Source organism: Rhodamnia argentea, chromosome 3 (genome assembly GCF_020921035.1).
Source record: "Rhodamnia argentea isolate NSW1041297 chromosome 3, ASM2092103v1, whole genome shotgun sequence".
Lineage (NCBI taxonomy): Eukaryota > Viridiplantae > Streptophyta > Magnoliopsida > Myrtales > Myrtaceae > Rhodamnia > Rhodamnia argentea.
In genome coordinates this window covers 15,998,690-16,018,629 of record NC_063152.1, presented here as the reverse complement: position 1 = coordinate 16,018,629, position 19,940 = coordinate 15,998,690, and the positions used below count along the sequence as shown (strand labels likewise).

Sequence of the window (19,940 nt, the reverse complement as noted above, 5' to 3'; positions counted from 1 at the left end):
GACGAACAATGATGGATCTTCCGATTCAGCAGGGCCTGTCGAAAGTGCTCCTGGGGAAAGGGAAGAAACCAGAAACGAGTGATGAAGATTGGGCGGAGATGGAGGAAAGGGCGGTAAGCGCCATTCGATTGAACCTATCTGATGAGGTTCTGCAGTATGTGGTGGATCTCAATTCGGCTCCGCAGGTGTGGGCGAAACTTGAGAGCATCTACATGACCAAGTCCTTAACGAACAAACTTTTTCCAAAAAAACAGTTATACTCTCTACAGATGGAGGAAGGCTCGGATCTGTTAGAACACATTAACACGTTCAATCAGATTCTGAGTAAACTTGCAAGTCCGGAGGTTTCAATGGAAGATGAAGACAAAGCCCTATTATCGCTATCGTCGCTATCGGCATCTTATGATCATCCGGTGACAACACTCTTGTATGGAAAAGAGACGCTTGAGACAGATGAGGTCATCACTGCCCTATTATCTAATGATACGAGAAAGAGGGTTAACAGTGCTACGGCACAGGGTGAGGGTCTCATCGGAAAAGTCAAGGAGCAGGAACGGGGGAGAACAATCCAAATGGGATCCGGGGAATAAGGGTCGATCGAAATCAAGAGGGGGTAAAACGAAATTCACTTGTTATTATTGCAAAAAGGAAGGCCATCTGAAAAGAAACTGTTATAAGAGAAAGGAAGACTTGAAGAAGCACGAGAAAACTTCTAATCAAGCAAGTGTGGCTGATAGCTCGGACGGCGATGATGGAGATGTTCTCTCTATATCATCAGGTAAGAATCAGTTCGTTGATTCATGGATTTTAGATTCTGGATGCTCTTATCACATGTGCCCGAATAGGGAATGGTTTGATTCATACCGATCATATAGTGGCGGATCCGTTCTAATGGGGAATGATGCGGTTTGCAAAACCATTGGAATAGGGACTATTAAAATCAAAATGTTTGATGGTATAGTCAGAACTTTGGTGGATGTAAGGCATGTTACGGATCTAAAGAAAAATTTGATATCTTTGGGTGCGCTTGATGTGAATGGCTGCAAGTACGCAGCAGCAGGTGGAGTTCTCAAAGTTATCAAGGGAGCTATGGTTGTCATGAAAGGAGAGTTGACCGGAAGTTTATACAGGCTCATAGGGAGTACAAGAACAGGTGGAGCATCCGTGACTACAAATGCAGAGTCCGATACTGATGACACTCATCCGTGGCATATGCGGTTAGGGCATATGGGTGAAAGGGGTATGATGGAGCTTCATAAAAGGAAGCTGTTAAAAGGTGTCAAAAGCTGCAAATTGAACTTCTGCAAATACTGCGTTTTCGAGAAACAAAGCGGGGTTAGTTTCAGAACCGCAAAGCATACGAGCAAGGATGTACTTAATTATGTACATAGCGATGTATGGGGTCCTGCACCGATCAAATCAAGAGGTGGAGCCGAATATTTTGTGACCTTCATTGACGATTACTCAAGGAAAGTCCGGGTCTACTTCATGAAACAGAAAAACGAAGTCTTCTCCAAATTCAAAGAGTGGAAGGCTCAAGTAGAAAGGCGTACAGGAAAGAAGTTAAAGTGCTTGAGAACGGACAACGGAGGGGAATACAGGTACACACCATTCCTAGAACTATGTAGAGCTGAAGGGATCACACGTCACTTCACAACATTAGATACACCACAGCAAAACGGTGTAGCCGAGAGGATGAACAGGACACTTTTGGAAAGGGCTCGGAGTATGAGGCTGAATGCAGGGCTGAGTAAAATTTTCTCGGCAGAAGCAGTTAATATGGCATGCTATCTCGTTAACGTGTCTCCATCTACATCCATTGAATGCAGAGTTCCCGAGGAGGTATGGACAGGTAATCCGATTGACTATTCTGGTTTAAGAGTATTTGGTTGTCCAACCTATGTTCATGTACAAAGTGGACATCGTTCCAAGTTAGATTCAAAGTCTAAGCAGTGCATCTTTCTTGGCTATGAGAAAGGTGTGAAAGGATTCAAACTATGGGATCCAAATGCACGGAAGACCGTGGTTAGCAGGGACGTTGTCTTTAATGAATCCGACATGATGAAGGCAAGTAACAGTTCACATGCAGATGGCGAAAGTGAAGAAGGATCTACTGTGCAGGTGGAGTCAGGTGAACCGTAAATAGCGGAAGGAAGGGAATCATCTAGTAACTCACCAGAATCACAGGAGACGGTAGAAGATACCTACACCATCGCAGAAGGTAGAGGAAAACGTACTCACAAAGCACCTGCGAGATATGGGTTTGAGGATATGGTTGCTTATGCCCTCACAGTAGGTACAAGCGATCCATCTTCTTATCGGGATGCGATATCTAATGCTGATAGTGATAAATGGATGTCAGCTATGATGGAAGAAATGGAATCCTTACGTAAAAACAGGACTTGGAAGATTATGGAAAAACCTAAAGGGCGAAAGATCATTGGGTGTAAATGGATCTTTCGCAAGAAAGAGGCAATGTCTGAGAATGAGCAGATAAGGTACAAGGCTAGACTTGTAGCTAAAGGGTATGCACGTAAGGAAGGGGTGGATTATAATGAAATATTCTCTCCAAGAGTAAAGCATACTTCCATTCGGGTTCTGCTTGCCTTGGTAGCCATGTTTGATTTTGAGTCGGAGCAACTTGATGTGAAGACGGCGTTTCTTCACTGAGACTTAGAGGAACAGATTTTCATGGAGCAACCCGAAGGGTTCAAAGTGCCAGGAAAGGAAGATCACGTTTGTCCGCTTAAGAAGTCACTTTATGGCCTTAAGCAATCTTCGAGACAGTGGTACAAGCGTTTTGACTCTTTTATGGTGAAAATTGGCTATTCGAGAAGTGAGTATGATTGCTGTGTTTATTTTAAAGTGTCAGATGATAATTCGATTATTCTTTTGATGCTTTATGTTGATGACATGTTCATTGCTGCTAAGGATATGCATGATATTGTCTCTTTAAAGTCCTTATTGAATAATGAGTTTGAGATGAAGGATCTTGGTGCTGCTAAGAGGATCCTTGGTATGGAAATTCATAGAGATAGAAGTGCAGGTAAACTCTGGGTATCTCAAAAGAGGTATGTTGAAAAGGTGCTTGAGCGTTTCAACATGAATAAGGCTAAACCAGTGAGGACACCATTAGCTAGCCACTTCAGGTTATCCGAACAGCAATGCCCCACAAAACATGAGGAGATTGAGGAGATGTCTCGAGTTCCCTATGCTAGCGCAGTTGGGAGTCTCATGTATGCTATGGTGTGTAGCAAAGCAGATTTATCTCATGCAATCGGTGTTGTTAGCAGATACATGAGTAATCCAGGGAAGGAGCATTGGAATGCAGTCAAGTGGATCTTTAGATATCCGAGCGGGACTGCAGATTTGGGTATTATGTTCAGTAGCGACAGAGGTTCAAAGGAGCTAGCGGGATATGTTGATTCAGACTTTGCTGGTGATCTAGATAGGAGGAGGTCTACTACAGGATATGTCTTTACGTTAGCTGGTGGACCTATCTCATGGAGGGCGATGCTCCAATCCACAATTGCATTGTCTACTACAGAGGCAGAGTACATGGCGCTTCTGTAAGCTGCTAAGGAAGGGCTCCGGTTGACTGGGTTGGTTCGTGAGTTGGGTTTAGAGCAAGCAGGTGCGGTGTTACATTGTGACAATCAAAGTGCCATACATCTCGCCAAGAATCAAGTGTTTCATGCAAGAACAAAGCATATAGATGTGAGGTTTCACAAAATCGGGGAGCTTGTGTCAGATGGCAGCATTCACTTGAGGAAGATTCACACGAATAACAATCCTGCAGATTGTTTTACCAAGCCGGTCACTATTGAGAAGTTTGGGTCCTGTTTGGGCTCAATTAATATAACTCGCTGTTGAAGGTGAGGGACGCACTCAATGAGTGCGGGAGTGTACCTCTTATGGAGGTACGAGGATGAAGACATCTATATTTCATATTCTTTCACGGGTGGCTTTACGTAATCCAAGCCAAGGTGGAGATTGTTGAGGTTGATGTCTTGTATTCTGTTATTGAAGAGATTATGAGGCGGTTCCGAAAGGCCCCCTACGACTAGACAGCAAGGGGGTCCCACTGTAGGGTATGTGGGCAATTTTGTAATATGTGCCATGTAGGGTTTCGCTATATATGTTTAGGGCGAAATAGGTCTCTATTAAGTAGAGAGGGTGTGAGAAAGAGCGGCTGTACACTTTTCTACGTTATTAGTGAAACAGATCTCATCTCCCCGTGGACGTAGGTAGGCGGAACATCTCCGTCGCCGAACCACGCAAATTCTTGTGTTGTGCGAATTTCCATTACTTTCTTGCATCGTTGATAGGATCGAATTTAGATATTCGACAATGTGAACCATAAATAATGTGTGCAGTAGCATTGTGAACCAAGACCATTTGGAATTCTAGTTAGATTGGCAGAGATGAGTATGGCGGTGTTTGCTCGCCGGGTTCTCGTTGTTAGAATGATCGGTGAACTTGCGGACCTCCATATTACATATGAATTGCTTCGAGGAGCGAAACTCGACTTACTTCTCGGCAAGGGTGTTGAGCCGGCCCGGCCCCCCGGGCGAATAGTTTCATGTGTGGACACCGGAGAGTACATTTCATGCTAAGAAAACTAAGACAGGAACAAGATCCCATGCGCATCCAAGAACACCCTCGTTGAGTTTTATCTATCTTTGTTCTCCATTTGTACTTTTTCTTAAGTTGCTTCTTGCACTTTCATCCTCCTTGTATTTTCGTTTCGAAATTTTATCTCATTTCAATGTAATTTCAATTCCAGTTCGTCTACTTTTATTTGCACTCAATTTCATATAGATTCATTCCTCCATCCAAGCCCCACTCGTACATTTTATACTCTACTATGAAATTAGGCGCCATCTCTGTAGTTCGCCCTTCACTCAACCATCACTACAATACACGACTCATAAAGCGAATCCGGTAATTCTCTCTTCTCTTTGTTCGTTTTCTTTGATATTCCCGCTGTAAGCTCCTTCCTTTTGTCCGCCATAAGCAAACTTCCAACTCCATCGACGCCTCTTTCAAGATCACCACTCCACATCTTCCCTACGACGCGGATGAGCTATCACGAATGGAAGATCGCCACTGCAATGGAGGCGACGAGCGAAAGAAGTTCGTCTTCGAGAAACAAAGTCCCTAGCAAACCGACAGCGACGGAGACCCACCAGCAGAGGCAACCTACTATCTCCGCCGATCGAAGCCATGGAAACCGGTGACGTAGCTTCGGGTGAACGATTCAATCCCGATGTTCCGGGCTTTATGCAGCTTGCTATAGATCGTGTAATGCCTATTGCCTAGCATGTCCGAATTTGATTAAGGTGATGTAATACTTGAGCTGGGTTTTGAATTCAACTCGGTCGGTGCTACGGTTGCACGGGAACTTGAAGGTTGTGTCATCGAATTTGTTCGAGAGACGCCGAATCGGTGTTTCTTTGTAAGTTTTATCCGTGGATGCTTCATAGTGAATTCGTAGTTCATTGAAAGAAGTAGGTGAAAGAAAAACAGCCGAGGGAGAGTGAACTAATGGAAAGTAGGGTGTACATTTTCATTAGGAGATGCAACAACCTTGGCAACGTCCGTGGTTGATGTTATCCGATATGTGTTTTACACTCGTTAATTCTTCTTTTTATTATTGTTCCACTAGTTCATGAATTTGTGTATCTCTCGTTGACTTACTTTTGCGCATATACTTCATGTACTTTTACCAAGAGAGGCCCGATTCGCAGTGGCCGTCGCCCCTTTAGTAACGGCGGCATGGACAAGTGCTCTTTGAGAGTTTCGCCGAATATCTCCCACTCTTACCCGATGTGAACAACCATTTCCGATTGGGAAAGCTCCTGGGGAAAGAATGATTCGCAATGGTCTATAAATAAAGAGGAGCTAGTTGACATCGGAAAGTAAATGTAAGAACACTTTGAAAGAAAATAAATATACCGTAATTTGTTACAGGTAATAACTCCGTCAATAATTTTATTTTTGTCTTTTTGTCTCAACTTTTCTTTTGTTTAGTTGAGTAGCCGAACTTTCAGAATATAGCTCAACGTGATCCTTTTGGTTAAATAATGTGGTATGTCTTTCTTTCTTTCTTTCTTTCTTTTTTGGTTGTTGCTGACTTGACTCATTTACTCGGTAAATACGGTCCATATTGCTCAATAGGAGGTGATCGACAAAGTAGAAGGCCCATGTCATAAGGGCATAAATTGACATTAAGCCCAATATGAAAATGTTGGGGATTAAACAGATACGGCCAATTTCTCTCTCATTTCTAGGACAATTCCATCCCGATCTAGTTTAGATTTAGAGTTCTCTGCATGTATATTTTCAAGATTTCACTATATTCGGGTTTTGTTTGTGAACAAATCCAATTTCGTTAGAGATCAAAGGAGAGTTTCATGAAGGTTTCGCCTTATAGGTGTCAAATCTATACTCATTCAATCTTTTTACTCTACTCGATGATGGTATGGGGACGCCAAACCTAGGCGTGCACTAAGACAAAGCCGTAGCAGCAGATAGAGTTCTCAGTGTGTGCTCATTGCTGAAGAAGAGTTCAGTAATTAGCCGCCGATTATGGTGTGAAGAAGTCACGGATCTGCTCTTTGAGCGTGCAATCTATTACCTTATTATGATGGTTTCTCTTTTATCTCGGAGCTTTATTTTCTTTTGAAGTTATCTTGAATGTATTTTGGTCTCTTGCATCTCGAGAAAATGAATGAAATACAATGTTATTTCTGACAATAAAAAGAAAAAGAAACAACAGATAGGGCAGTTTTTAATTTAATCCGCTCCGAAAGTACTAAGTCAAAACTCTCTAAATTATTCCCAATAAATTGTGCAGACTCTGTTACAACTCCAGAGTTGAGACACTCCCTTCTATTCAAACTTTGAACTGCAGTATTTCGTATTTCGACTGTGCCTTTCATCTGTAAAAGAAGAGAAATTCTAAACTTCCCTGCTTCTCTCCCTTCCTTGGGGCCAGTGGTCATCATCAACTGGACTTCACACATTCTATAAATGAAATCAAATTTGGACGGAACGCGACTGAAGGAAGTTGGGTATCAATGCCAAAAAAAAATGAAAAATAAATTCAGACACTCAAAACGTTCGAGCTTGACTTGGAATTGTTTACAAGAAATTCAAAGTTGAGAATTTCTAATGACATTTCATAATCTTCCATTAGATTACGTCAATCTTTGGGTATTCGCTGGATAGATTCCTCTTCCACCTGTAATATAAGATTATGGATTCGAATATGAACTCATTCTTAGCCCACAATTAAAAAGACTAACTGTCATCTATCACGATTGAGTAATTAGGGACATGATTAAAAATTCTAAACCTATTGTACGATAGCTACAATCACTACAAAAAAAACAAGGATTTAGCAACGGCTTTTGCCACGAAAATTTTACCAAAATTCGTCGCTAAATTGATTTGCGACGAAAATTAGCCACGAAAACAATTTCGTCGCCAATTCGGCGTCGCAAAACTTAGCGACGAAAAATTGCAAAGTTCGTCGCTAATTTGCAACGAATTATATTCGTCACAAAGTTCATCGCTAATTTGCAACAAATTATATTCGTCGCTAATTTGCCGTGAATCACTTTGTGGAAACATTCGTCGCCGATTAGTGACAGATTTTGCAACGAATAAATTCGTGGGAAATTAGCGACAAATTTCGTTCATCGGAAATATCGTCGCTATTTAGAAATGAACTTTCCGACGAACAATGTCGTGACAAATTAGCGACGAATTTTGTTTATTGCAAATGTTGTCCCTATTTAGCCACAAACTTTACGACGAATGGGGTGAATTTTGAAATAATTTAGCGACGAATTCTATGATGACACCTTTAGCGACGAATTTTGCTATAAATATTATTCAGCGACGAATTCGGCGACGAAATTTTGTTAATTATTTAGCGACGAACTTTGCAACGAATATTGTTCAAGGACGAATTTAGCGACGAGATTTTGTTTTTGCCACACATTTTTAGCAATGAATTTTGCGACGAATATTGTTCAGCAACGATTTTTTGGCGACATTTTGCGACGAGATTGTGTCTTGAAGCCGCGTCGTTTGATGTCTCTATTAACCCGGCCAGGATTGCACACAACAAAGTTATTAAAGAATATTCAAAACGGGAGCCGCTGCGCCGTAGCTAGGAGAATCTTTTACATACTTATCAGGATATGTAAAAATGTTAAAGTAAGAATAAGAGCAAATGGTACATAGATATAACTGCCCTGCATGCTTATCTAAACATATACTCTACACAAAATGGATCTGCACCTGATTTGGTTGCAGTGATGACTCCAACAGGAAGAGTGAAAAATATGGCAAGCGCACAGGCTAGCAGCACGCCCCACCATGGTAGCTGAAGCTGATCCTTGAAATAATGACATGTAAATATGGTTGCCCCTACATTTACCAAATGCACCACCATCCAGGGACTTGCTTGTATCTTCTCATGAGCTTAGTGTGTATATCCATTTTTTCTCACTAAAGGCAGACTTGCTCAGGAGCCATATTTCTCTGAAACAAAAACATAACACTAGATCATCTATCTGAGCATGGAAAGGAAAAAAAATTGAAATCAACTAGACGACAACAACCAAATCACTCTGTTCAATTGCCAGTTGTTGTGTCATATCAGAATAATGTCATTTGAAGCAGAACTTAACCAACAAGGTAAGAACATACTCCTATGAGGCCAACAATGGGTCTGGGGACAAGATAACTATAATACAGATATCTGAAAACTGAAGCGATACTTGACTCGTTGATTTGGATTCTTGTTCTTCTATATTCACGTAAGGCAAGCAATCTCCAAGCCACCCGAATCACTCAGATTATGGATCAAATTTTATATTCACAAATGAAGTGTTACCTATCTAATGAATTGACATATGTCAGGTCATTTAAGGAAAAAAACTTCACGATTGACGATATGTAAAACTACAATATACCATTACGTTTGAAGGGCTTACTGTTGCAAAACAACTGTCTCCAATTGATGCATCAACAACTCAATATTTGTCACCACTACGTTCCAGTTCCAAAGCTCAAAGTCTGTTTTTGTACACTGGAGTCTTTTTTACCATGGCTACTACCTGCAACATAAAAAAGATGCGATTTATTTATCAGTTTCGTTTAAGGCATAAGGATTACCTATTATACCAGAAAAAGCAAACTTGAAGGTTATCCAAATTAGTGCTCCCATATATCATGGTTCTTTTGATTTGAGAGTACGATAAAGAAAATAAACTATTTAGCAAACTCTCAACTATAGTGCATATGGACACAGGGAGCAGGAAAACATCATTAATATTCACAGCAAGCATCTTTATTTAATATGACACTGAGAACAACAGGAACTTAATGTATGAGAGAACCTGGTTCTACCTTGTACACTGGTTCAAGTATTGAAATCCTGAAAGAATAAAAAGGAGGCCGACAAGGACAGCACGAGTATCTTGACGAGTGAACCATCGGTTGATCAAATGAAAAAAATGCTAGAAAAAGAAAGTCCGACAAGAGGAGCAATGTGCCATTGAAAGATGACAAGGTCTCACTGTTTTATGACCATAATATGCCTGATAGTATCTTGCTGTATTGAAGAGTACCTGAATGGTGGAACAATAGTAAGTACTCATCGCAATAACAAATGATTGAATGCTTCTTAATGACAGAGGACATTAGTTGGCACCCTTCATTTTCAGTAAATGTGATAAGACATTGCAGCCTTGCAAGCCATACTCCTACTTTAAGATAATGGAGAAGAGAGAAGACTCAATTCGCATAGCAGTATGACACATAAGTTGTAAAGATACGTAGATTAGACCAATTGAAAATGTAACAAATCAGAAATGGAGTTGGGAACCAAACTCCACATTGATGACAGTAATCAAAGCATTTTGCTCCATGATGATCCTAGCGCTCTATGCTTCTACCATCACACTTCCTATGAATCAAAGCAACAATTTGCTGAGCGACATTATTTTCCAAACAAGGGTGCTGCCTACATCAATTGTCCGTCAAACTAAAGTTAGTCTTGCAGGATCATGATGTCGTTTTGTCCTTAAACTAACACAAACACTCAGTAAACAATATATTCAGCTATGGAATGTGCATCAAGATGATCTATTGCTAGATAACAAGTCAAATGCTCAATCAATTTGAACAACCCACAGGTTTGAAGTAAACAAACCCATTTGCACATATTGAGTTGCACAAAAAGGGTTAAGAGTACCTCCTCTGGATGCGCAATAGCATAATCATATTGCCTGCCAGTCGCTTCATCTTTCAAAATCAGCAACTTCACAATTATTTAAGCTACACAACGAAACCAGCTAAGTAAGTAGAAACCACGCTAGTTGGCTGATGTCTCATGGCATAAAATTCATCAAGCAGTTGAAAAATCTTGCAACTCAGGTAACGTGAGCACGATTAGTGCAAACTTTGCTGCATCAAAATCACATCACACTTCGCACACAATTCGAATGACTTGATTCAAAACAAGCTGCATAGACCATTGAAATTGAAAAATCCAGTGACCAACAATATCGTGATTGAGCTAAAAGCAAGAGTCCCATAAGGCTATAAACCCCGTAGGCATTGGCTATCTTTACGAACACCTTCCTCGACTCCGGATCCGGGTTTTTATCATGCCGGTCAGAAACGAAATACGCAAAACCATCGCACGGAAAGGGAAAAAAATAAAATAAAGAGGGAATCAAACCCAGAAACGAATGGACAGCGAACGTACTATTTCAAGGAGAGCTTGTACTAAACTCTCTTGACCTCGGAAGCATTCGTACCCTGCGAGACCCTAGAAATTACAAAAACAACGATGAATCCACAAGTCCTCCGATAGCATAATGAGGTTAATTTCACGATCAAATGGACGAGCACTGAGCAGAGAGATGAGTTGACCTAGGAGATCGTAGCAGTCACCCTCGTCGCAGTAAATGGCCGTCGATCGAGCGACGAGGAGTGAGAGCACGAGGAGCCCAGTGATGGCGCGCCACCGGGTCGCCGTCGCCGACTTCCGGTGGCCTTCACGGTTGGATTTCCTTCCTCCGAATCGGAATCAGCGTCTCGTTGAGGTCGTCCGACGTGCAAATCGGGAGGCGACGGCGGGGCGAAGCCGGAGACGTGATTGGGAGTGACAGAGAGCACTCTGGAACATAAGATGGAGAGGCCTTTGGGCGTGGTCTAGAAGAAAGTGAGGGCGTCACGATAGATATTAATTATTAGATGAGGCAAGAAGTAATTGGGAGAGACCTTAGCGACGAATGCCAATGTCATCGCTAATTAGCGACGTAATTAACAAGAACAATTAGGACGAATATTTTTGCGATGAAATTAGCGATGAACCTTTAATTTCACAGTTCCGTAGACGAAATGTAATTTTGCGACGTGCATTATTTTGTGGCTAATTAGTGACCACTTTAGCGACGAATAGTTTTGCGACGAAATTAGCGACGAACCTTTAATTTCACAATTCCGTGGATGAAATGCAATTTTGCGACGAACATTATTTTGTGGCTAATTAGCGATGAATTTAGCGACCGATATTTTTGCGATGGAATTAGTGATGTACCTTCAATTTCACAATTGGTGTTTTGTCGCTAATTAGAGACAAATTTAGCGACAAATAATTTTGCTATAAAATTAGCGACGAACATTTAATTTCACAAATTTGCGCACGACTTGCAATTTTGCGACGAATATTATTTTGTGGCTAATTAGCGACAAATTTAGCGACTAATAGTTTTGTGACGAAATTAGTGACGAACCTTTACTTTCACAATTCCGCGGATGAAATGCAATTTTGCGACAAATATCATTTTGTGGCTAATTAGCGACAACTTTAGCGACGAATAGTTTTGTGACGAAATTAGCGACGAACCTTTACTTTCACAATTCCGCTAATGAAAAGCAATTTTGTGACGAATATCATTTTGTAGCTAATTAGCGACGATTTTAGCGACAAATATTTTTGCGACGAAATTAGCGACGAACCTTTACTTTCACAATTCCGCAGATGAAATGCAATTTTGCGACGAACACCAATTTGTGGCTAAATAGCGACGACTTTAGCAACGAATATTTTTGCGACAGAATTAGCGACGAACCTTTAATTTCACAATACCGCAGATGAAATTCAATTTTGTGATGAACGGTTTTTTGTCACTAATTAGTGACGAATTTAGCGAGGAAGTATTTTGCTATGTCACAAATCCGCACATGAAAATCAATTTTGCAACAAACATTATTTTGTCGCTAATTAGGGACGAATTTAGCAACGAATAGTTTTACAACGAAATTAGCGACAAACCTTTAATTTCACAATTCCGCGGATGAAATTCAATTTTGCGACGTATGGTGTTTTGTCGCTAATTAGCGACGAATTTAGCAACAAAGTATTTTGCTATGAAATTAGTGACGAACATTTAATTTCACAAATCCATGCGTGAAAACCAATTTTGCGACGGACGGCTTTTTGTTGCTAATTAGCGATGAATTTAGCGACGAACAGTTTTGCGACGAAATTAGAGGGGAAATTTTAATTTCACAATTCCAAGGATAAAATCAATTTGGAGACAAACGGCTTTTTGTTGCTAATTGGCGACGAACCTAGCGACGAATAATTTTGCGACGAGCTTTTAATTTCACAATTTTACGAATGAAATTCAATTTTGCGACGAACGATTTTTTGTCGCTAATTAGCGATGAATTCTGTTGCTACGAAACATTTCGTCGCCAATTAGAGACGATGTTGTTGGTCGTTGCTAAGTTTGCGATGAATTTTTTTTTGTTGTTAATTAGCGACGAACTTAGCCTTGAATTTTGCGACAAATGGGCCATGAAAGTTATTTCGTTGCTATTTTCATCGCAAATTAGCGACGAATGCTTTTTCATTGCTATTTTCATCGCAAATGAGCGACGAATTATTTTCATCGCTTTTTTCGTCGCAAATTAGCGACGAATTCCAATTCATCGCTATGTTCGTTGCAAATTAGCGACGACCTCTGTTCGTCGCTAATTCTCCGTGGCTAAAACCTTACTTTTTTGTAGTGAATCTTAATATTTTCAATGGTGTCAATTTAGTTCTAAATCTATTGCACCCAATTCAGTTTTAAATTTTTTAATTGCTCCAATTTAGTCCTAAACCTATGACGCCCAATTCAATCATAGACCTTTTAATTAGATTTATTTAGTCCTAAATATGTTGATAATTTGTCAATTTAGTCCTAAACCATTTGTCAATTTGCAAATTTAATCCTTCCAGCTAAAATTTATGAGTAAACATAGGTGATCTAGTCATCGTCGGCCGTCTTATGTGGCATGATAAATGTTGGCGAGTATAATTTTTGTAATTTTTCATTTTCTGAATTTTTTTCTTCTTTCTTTTTCTTTTCTTTTTTCCCCTTTTTACCTATGCCAGCTATCGTTGAGCCTCATCGGCCTCAAGTGATGGCTGCCCCTGGCTAGCCTTAGGCAAGTGTAGACCTTGGCTGGAGAAGGGTCCCCCTTGTTGGCCTAGATGACGCTAACAATAGCCCAAGCGAAGGCCACCCAAGCCTGGCCTTGCCTAGGCTCGCGAGGACTAGATGAGGGTGACCCTCATCCGAGGCTGGAGTCGACGATGTCCGGCAGAGGTAAAGAGGGAAGAAACAAAAAGAAAAAGAAAAAGAAAAGAAAAGAAAAGAAAAAATTTGAAAAGTTAAAAAAATTACAAATGTTGTCCACGCCAACGATTTCCAGCCAAAATTAGTTTGAATGACATAGTTGGCAAATCGTTAAAAGGTTTAGAACTAAATTGGCAAATCATTAAAATGTCCGGCAATAAATTGGCATAATTGAAAGATTTAGAACTAAATTGACAAATTCCTAAAAGGTGGAGGACTCAATTAGCACAATTGAAAGGTTTACAATTAAATTGTCCGTCATACAATAAGTTTAGAATTTTGTTGGACAATTTTCCCGCTAAGAATCTGACCCATTTTCACCATTACGATCATCCTTCCTTATTCCTTTTGTTTTTTTTTTTTTGATGAATCCGATTCACCACGAGTAATTGGGTCATACACATTAGATAAGGTGGGTGTCACGCAAGATCCATCCTTTTAACCATGAAGATTTAGCGGCTCGAGTTTATACAAGTGGTCTCGAAACACCTAATCGTATACGTTAAGAAGTAGTGGTACGGTTATCTACCTTGAAAATATCATTGAGTGCATTTAGTGCATAAAATAAATTGAATTTGACCCGGTAAAAATAGTCGACTCCATACGAATCTCTTCAACTTTTACGCTTCAGTTAATAACTTTTTAGTTATTAGACGCAAATAACTGCCTCCTCGCAGCTCTTTCTAACAAACGCCTCAAGTTTACCGACGATTGTGCATGTTAGTGGAATATATCTCTAAATTATAAGTAAAATGGCACTGTTAATGCGCAAATAGGGAGATGGTTAGGTGCTCTCTAATTCACCACACGATTGTCCATTCAACCTGTCTTCATCATAATATTTTTCTTTAGAGCAAAAGTAAAAAATTCATGGTACTTGATATTGAATAATTAGATGGGTACCTAATCCAATGATGCTTTGAAAGCATCTAACGCTTTCTCAAAAAAAAAAAAAAAAAGCTACTATTTCGGATGAGCTGTTGCTGACTCATTTATTTAATAGTTTGGTTAAACAACATATCCTTTTTTAAAATAAAAATATATGTCGCTTTATATAAGTTTGACTTATCTCAAATGCATTACGTTTATATGATTGAGAATGACAAAATTTATTTAATAGGAGTAAAAACTGCAGATTGTCAACAATGTTGATCTGCATAATTTTAAATTTTACCAATGTTTATACGAGTCCACAGTACTTTTCTTATTTGGAATCAATCTCCGAAATAAAAGTAAAATAAATAAACAAATTACAAAAAATATTTAAATATCTTAAAAAATTGACACGTCAATGCCGGTCCTAACATGTAGAATGGCCGACATCCATGCGTTTTAAAGCCAAAATTGGCCGAATGGAATCAATTGATAAAAAATGAAAATGTTTATGACTTAATTGGCGCAACCGAAAGGTCTACAATGGAATTAGCAAAAGCTCAATAAGTTTAGGAATTTTCATTAATTTACCCTGTCTTGATAAGAAGAATTTACAGTAATTTGATGTTTTGAAAAAAATTATGTCTACATTGTAATTTTTGATGTAATAAAATGTCTATTTCTCTCCGGGGAACGAAGCAGTAGTTGTAATGTCATAGTCACGTGGCCATCGTGGATAAAGATGAAGGAACAAACAGAAAGGTTGGGCTCTTTTTTTAATGCTAAAATTTAAACATAAAAAAATAGAACTATTGTATGCACGCCAAAATACCCATCATGAGTTTTTAATTCTATTTCACGAAAATATTTTAATATAAGTATCATATCCTAAAATTCATACATAAATTGTAGAGATTGATCGGCCGTCTTATAAGGGACGGAGCATTTAATGAAAACCAACCATTTCATAACTATTTAACTTCATATGAGATCATTCATCTGGTAAAAACTTGTATTCGCAAAACTTAAAACACATTACGGCTTAGCAAGTGACAATTATCATTATTTCTATGACATCGAGTCACGAATAATTCATTTTATAAATATGTATTGACTATATAACCATGGAAGTTATATGAAAGGATATCAAGAAACCCTATGGCCACATTTCACCAGATGACAAAATTTGGAATCCATGTTTATGTACTTGTACTGCCTAAGTTATAATTTCCTTTCAAGCATATTGTCATAAAAAGCCATTGACGTTCTGTGTGCAAACCGATATCAATCTAGACTATCAACTTACAGGTCAAAGTTCTAGATTTAATTGGTCCGTAAGGGCTCTCAGCAGCAACTATTATTATAAAAATAATAATAATGAAAGTGGTTAGACCTATCATACATAATGTCCATATAACTATATATCTTACAAGTGAGCCAACATGGTTTGTTAGATGATTATTTAGCAAAGAGAAAACAACCCCTCAAGAGGTCGCGAAAGCCATTTCGAGGAAGCCAACATGGCTTGTCTTACAAGTGAGCCTATAACAAAAGCCAACCTAATGAACGCGAATACTTCATTTTCCATAAAAGAAGAAGAAATCCGAAGACTAAACAGGTGGAAAGCCATTCCCTCAAGCTGGCATATTAATTAAAAGTTTATCTTATGTTGAACGTCATAGTCATCTAGACTTACAAAAAAATTAATATCATACAAAGAAACTTCTGTCCATAAGACAATCTGACTAAGTATTCAGTGAATATAAGTCCACGCGTTCACGCCTATTAGGTATCTTGGTCCATCCTTAAGCACCATCATTGTCCAAAGTTCTTATATCATTAGTAGATCTAATATTATTGTTTGCCGTCCCTACCCCAAAAAAGTCACGCATCTGTGTCCTCTAGTACAAGAATAAATCAACAAGAATATCAAATGGCGAACGAACTTCCCGAAAACACAATCATGTGTGTTAGGAATCACATACCGATTTTACAAAAAAAAAAAAAAAAGGACCAAGCAAGCAATCCATACTAGCTTAACATAAAAATAAAAGAACATATTCGAAAGGAAATATCAGAAAATTTGTTATCCAAATTCGTCCAAAATTGAGCTACATCTCCATGCAAATATACTCTGCGAATCCACTAGATTTCAGAGAAAATAAGAATACCATGATAATCTTCTCTCAAGATTATGGCACGTAGAAAAAGAAAACTCACTTCTTTTTTTTTGGCCATCACGTCCCCTCTCTCTCTTCTTTCTCTCATAGAATGGTAATAGAAAGGGAGAGCAAGACTATGGCTCAGCAAATGGCAATCATCACCAGTTCTATGAGATCGAGTAACGACATCTGCAATTTTTATAAATGGACATAATGCATCGTCGAAGTACAACAAATAGATATTCTCAAGTAACATCAATGTTCCATCTATTCTCCATAAGCTAATGCATCACATAGTATGCATCAATCACATGTTGTCACGCCTCGATCCCCGGGCCCCGCAACAACCCTACCAAATCTCCTCGAGTCAAAAAGGATGACGTCCCAGGCACGTCATCGACCCATTACTTTTATCTTATTATTAAGCGCATGCAGACCGTGTAATTTCCCCAAACAATAAATTAAAAGCAGGGATAGAGCAGTAGGAAGACAATTCAATCAACATCAACCAAAGATCAATTTTATTTAATTATCTTATTAACCCCGGTAAAATACATATACACAAGTCCTATCTCCGGGCCACTTTCTACAGCTCTCATAAAAATACTAGTTCAGGGTTGGGGGTTAGCACTACTTCATGCTACTCAAAAAGAAGCCACGCTCACTTCCAACTTTCCACAGCTAAGGCCTAAAAAATGGTTAACAACAACGGGTGAGGTATAAAATCTCCGTGAGTCAACGCCTAAGTCCGAGTAGAACGTTGACTCACTCAAGGCATCCTAAACATGCAGGATAATATCGATAATAGATCAATAGCGTGCAACTCATACCACGCTATAACTACCACATGGCCAAGTACAATATCACAGTGAATCTACAATCACATGCAAACTCACCCCGCCTTAGTCCACATGACGAGCAGTTCATATGTATACATACAATGATTTGCATATAGTCAAGGTAATTAATTAGAACACTCATCACAACTCGCATACGTAATGCACCACACGTGTTCCAATTATTAGAGGCCTCTAGGCCCGGCACACTAGTCAGTTGGTGCTTGGCACACTAGTCGATTGGTGCTCTATTAGCATGACTAGGCATCGTCTCATTCCTTCGGCGACGGCGACCGTGAAGCCGTGTGATTCCGGTCGTCATGGCACGGCTAACAAGCATTCTTGTAAGGAGCGTCGGTCCGTCACAAGCTGCGACCGGCATCCGATCAGTCCAGCGTCACGAACCGTCGTGCATCCAATAAGTCGTATAATTCCGATCATCACGGCACGAGCTTATCAAGTTAACCCTCATGTGACCACACAAGCATGCCAAATAATCAAGTCAATTTATATTTTCGCATTTAATCCAATGCACATACACAAACAATTGTGCTCAAAACTCGGCTCAAGGCCATTTTAATGCTTAAAATTCAGTCCACACATGGTCACACAAATACACTTGTCATCCACAAGATTTTACATCTTTCAACGAGGTGATCAATTACATCAATCCAGACAAGCAATAGCCAATATACAGTCACCCAATAATAATAATAAAGTAATCACCTAATAATAATAATAACCGTGCAGTAATGATTAATTAACAACAATTAATTAACCATACTATATTTAATTAATCCAAATTGATTAATTAATCCAGATTCCAATTAATAATATCAAAATATACAGTGAGCTTGGTTTTAGATAATTAATTCGATCGCAATATAAATAAATATATCCGACACCGGTCAATTATTCCAATTGACAACTAACAATAATTAATCTATTCCTTAAACGCAGTTAATACCCTATTCAGAGTTTAGGGGTTAACTCACTAACTCCGATAGTCGGTGTCGAGTTGAGTATGACGGCGATGACTTGGGCTCGAGTCCTTGCGGTTCAACTTCCGTCCCACCTCGGTTTGGTTTAGTTCGTGGACGTCACGGGCTCGAGTCAAATTTTCGAGCAAGAGCTTCGGTTTAGGTCTCGTCACCGGCACAGGCACGACCTTGGACATGGCCGGATCGCGGGCTCAGAAACTCGGTCACGTGGACCCAAATTCTCAGCCACTTGGCCCACGGTCTCGGCACATGGGCTCGGCACACTTGGCACACGGGCTCGGCCACACGGGCATAGGTTCTCGGCCACTTGACCCAATTTCTCGGCCATGGCCCAGGCTCAAAGGCACACTTTCCCGGCTCACGGCCCAGGCTCACGGGCACACCGACCGGGGTCAGAATAGGGCATGGCCAGGTTCACGGTCGAGAGAGGTGAGCTCGATGGTGGCTCGAGCGGCGCGGGTTCGGAAAGACGGCGCACGCGACTCCGGCGAACTTCGGGTTGGGGTGGTTGCAAATCTCCAGAGAGCTCGGGTCCGGGGCTCTTGTGGCGACCGGTGATGGTCGGGATGAGGTGGAGGGGCGATGGAGGCTTGGGACAGCAGGCCGGCGGGCTGTGGGTCTCGGGTTTTGGGGGTTCGCGGGTGGATATCCATGGGTCTCGGGGCTCGGGGAAGGTGTGATGGTGTCGAGTAGCGGAGGGATGGTCGTGGTAGCTCAATCGACCGAGGGCGTAATTGAGATTTTCACATTTAGGGTTCGGACAAGGCTAAATTTGCACGGGACAATTCTCGATAAAACGAGTTAAATTTGACGATTCAAACTTGACTTTTTTCTCACAGACGTCCCGGAACGACCAATCGTCGACTTCTAAAATCTCAAGATCAAATTTTACTTTCCATGCTGGAATTTATAATTTTCCTTATGGACATCGAAATTCCGGGACGTCACACATGTACTCCAAAATAGGCAGCTAATATCAATGTCAAGGACTAATGTCAATAAACCCTACGCTAACATTTCGGCAAGTGACAAAATCCGCAGATATATATACTGGCACAGCCCAAGTTAAAATTTTTCTCAAGTATATTGCCGGAAAAGCCATTGGGCTATTGTGCACAAATTGCTCTATATTTGAAGTACTATTACAGATGAAGGTTTAGACTCAATAGTTCATAGGGTTTGCGGAAGTTTTATAGGTCTTTAGGATAGCCCAAGCCTTTGCCGTCATGATAATAATTGTGTGTATATAAAAATTGAAATAGGGTTAGACCTATTTTAGACTTAGTTGTGCATATGGTTCTACATCTTATGTGTTAAATTGTTATCGATCACTTGAAAGAAAAAAAAAAA

General features: G+C 40.0%; 1 protein-coding gene and 1 pseudogene across 1 annotated transcript in view; one reads left to right on the top strand and one right to left on the bottom strand.

Moving 5' to 3' along the window:
• LOC115730158 (tRNA-specific adenosine deaminase TAD2-like) overlaps positions 1–19,940 on the top strand; it is a 350,880-nt gene that overhangs the window by 228,710 nt on the left and 102,230 nt on the right. The gene's annotated exons all lie outside the window — the stretch shown is intronic.
• LOC125314109 lies at positions 9,051–18,918 on the bottom strand (annotated as a pseudogene).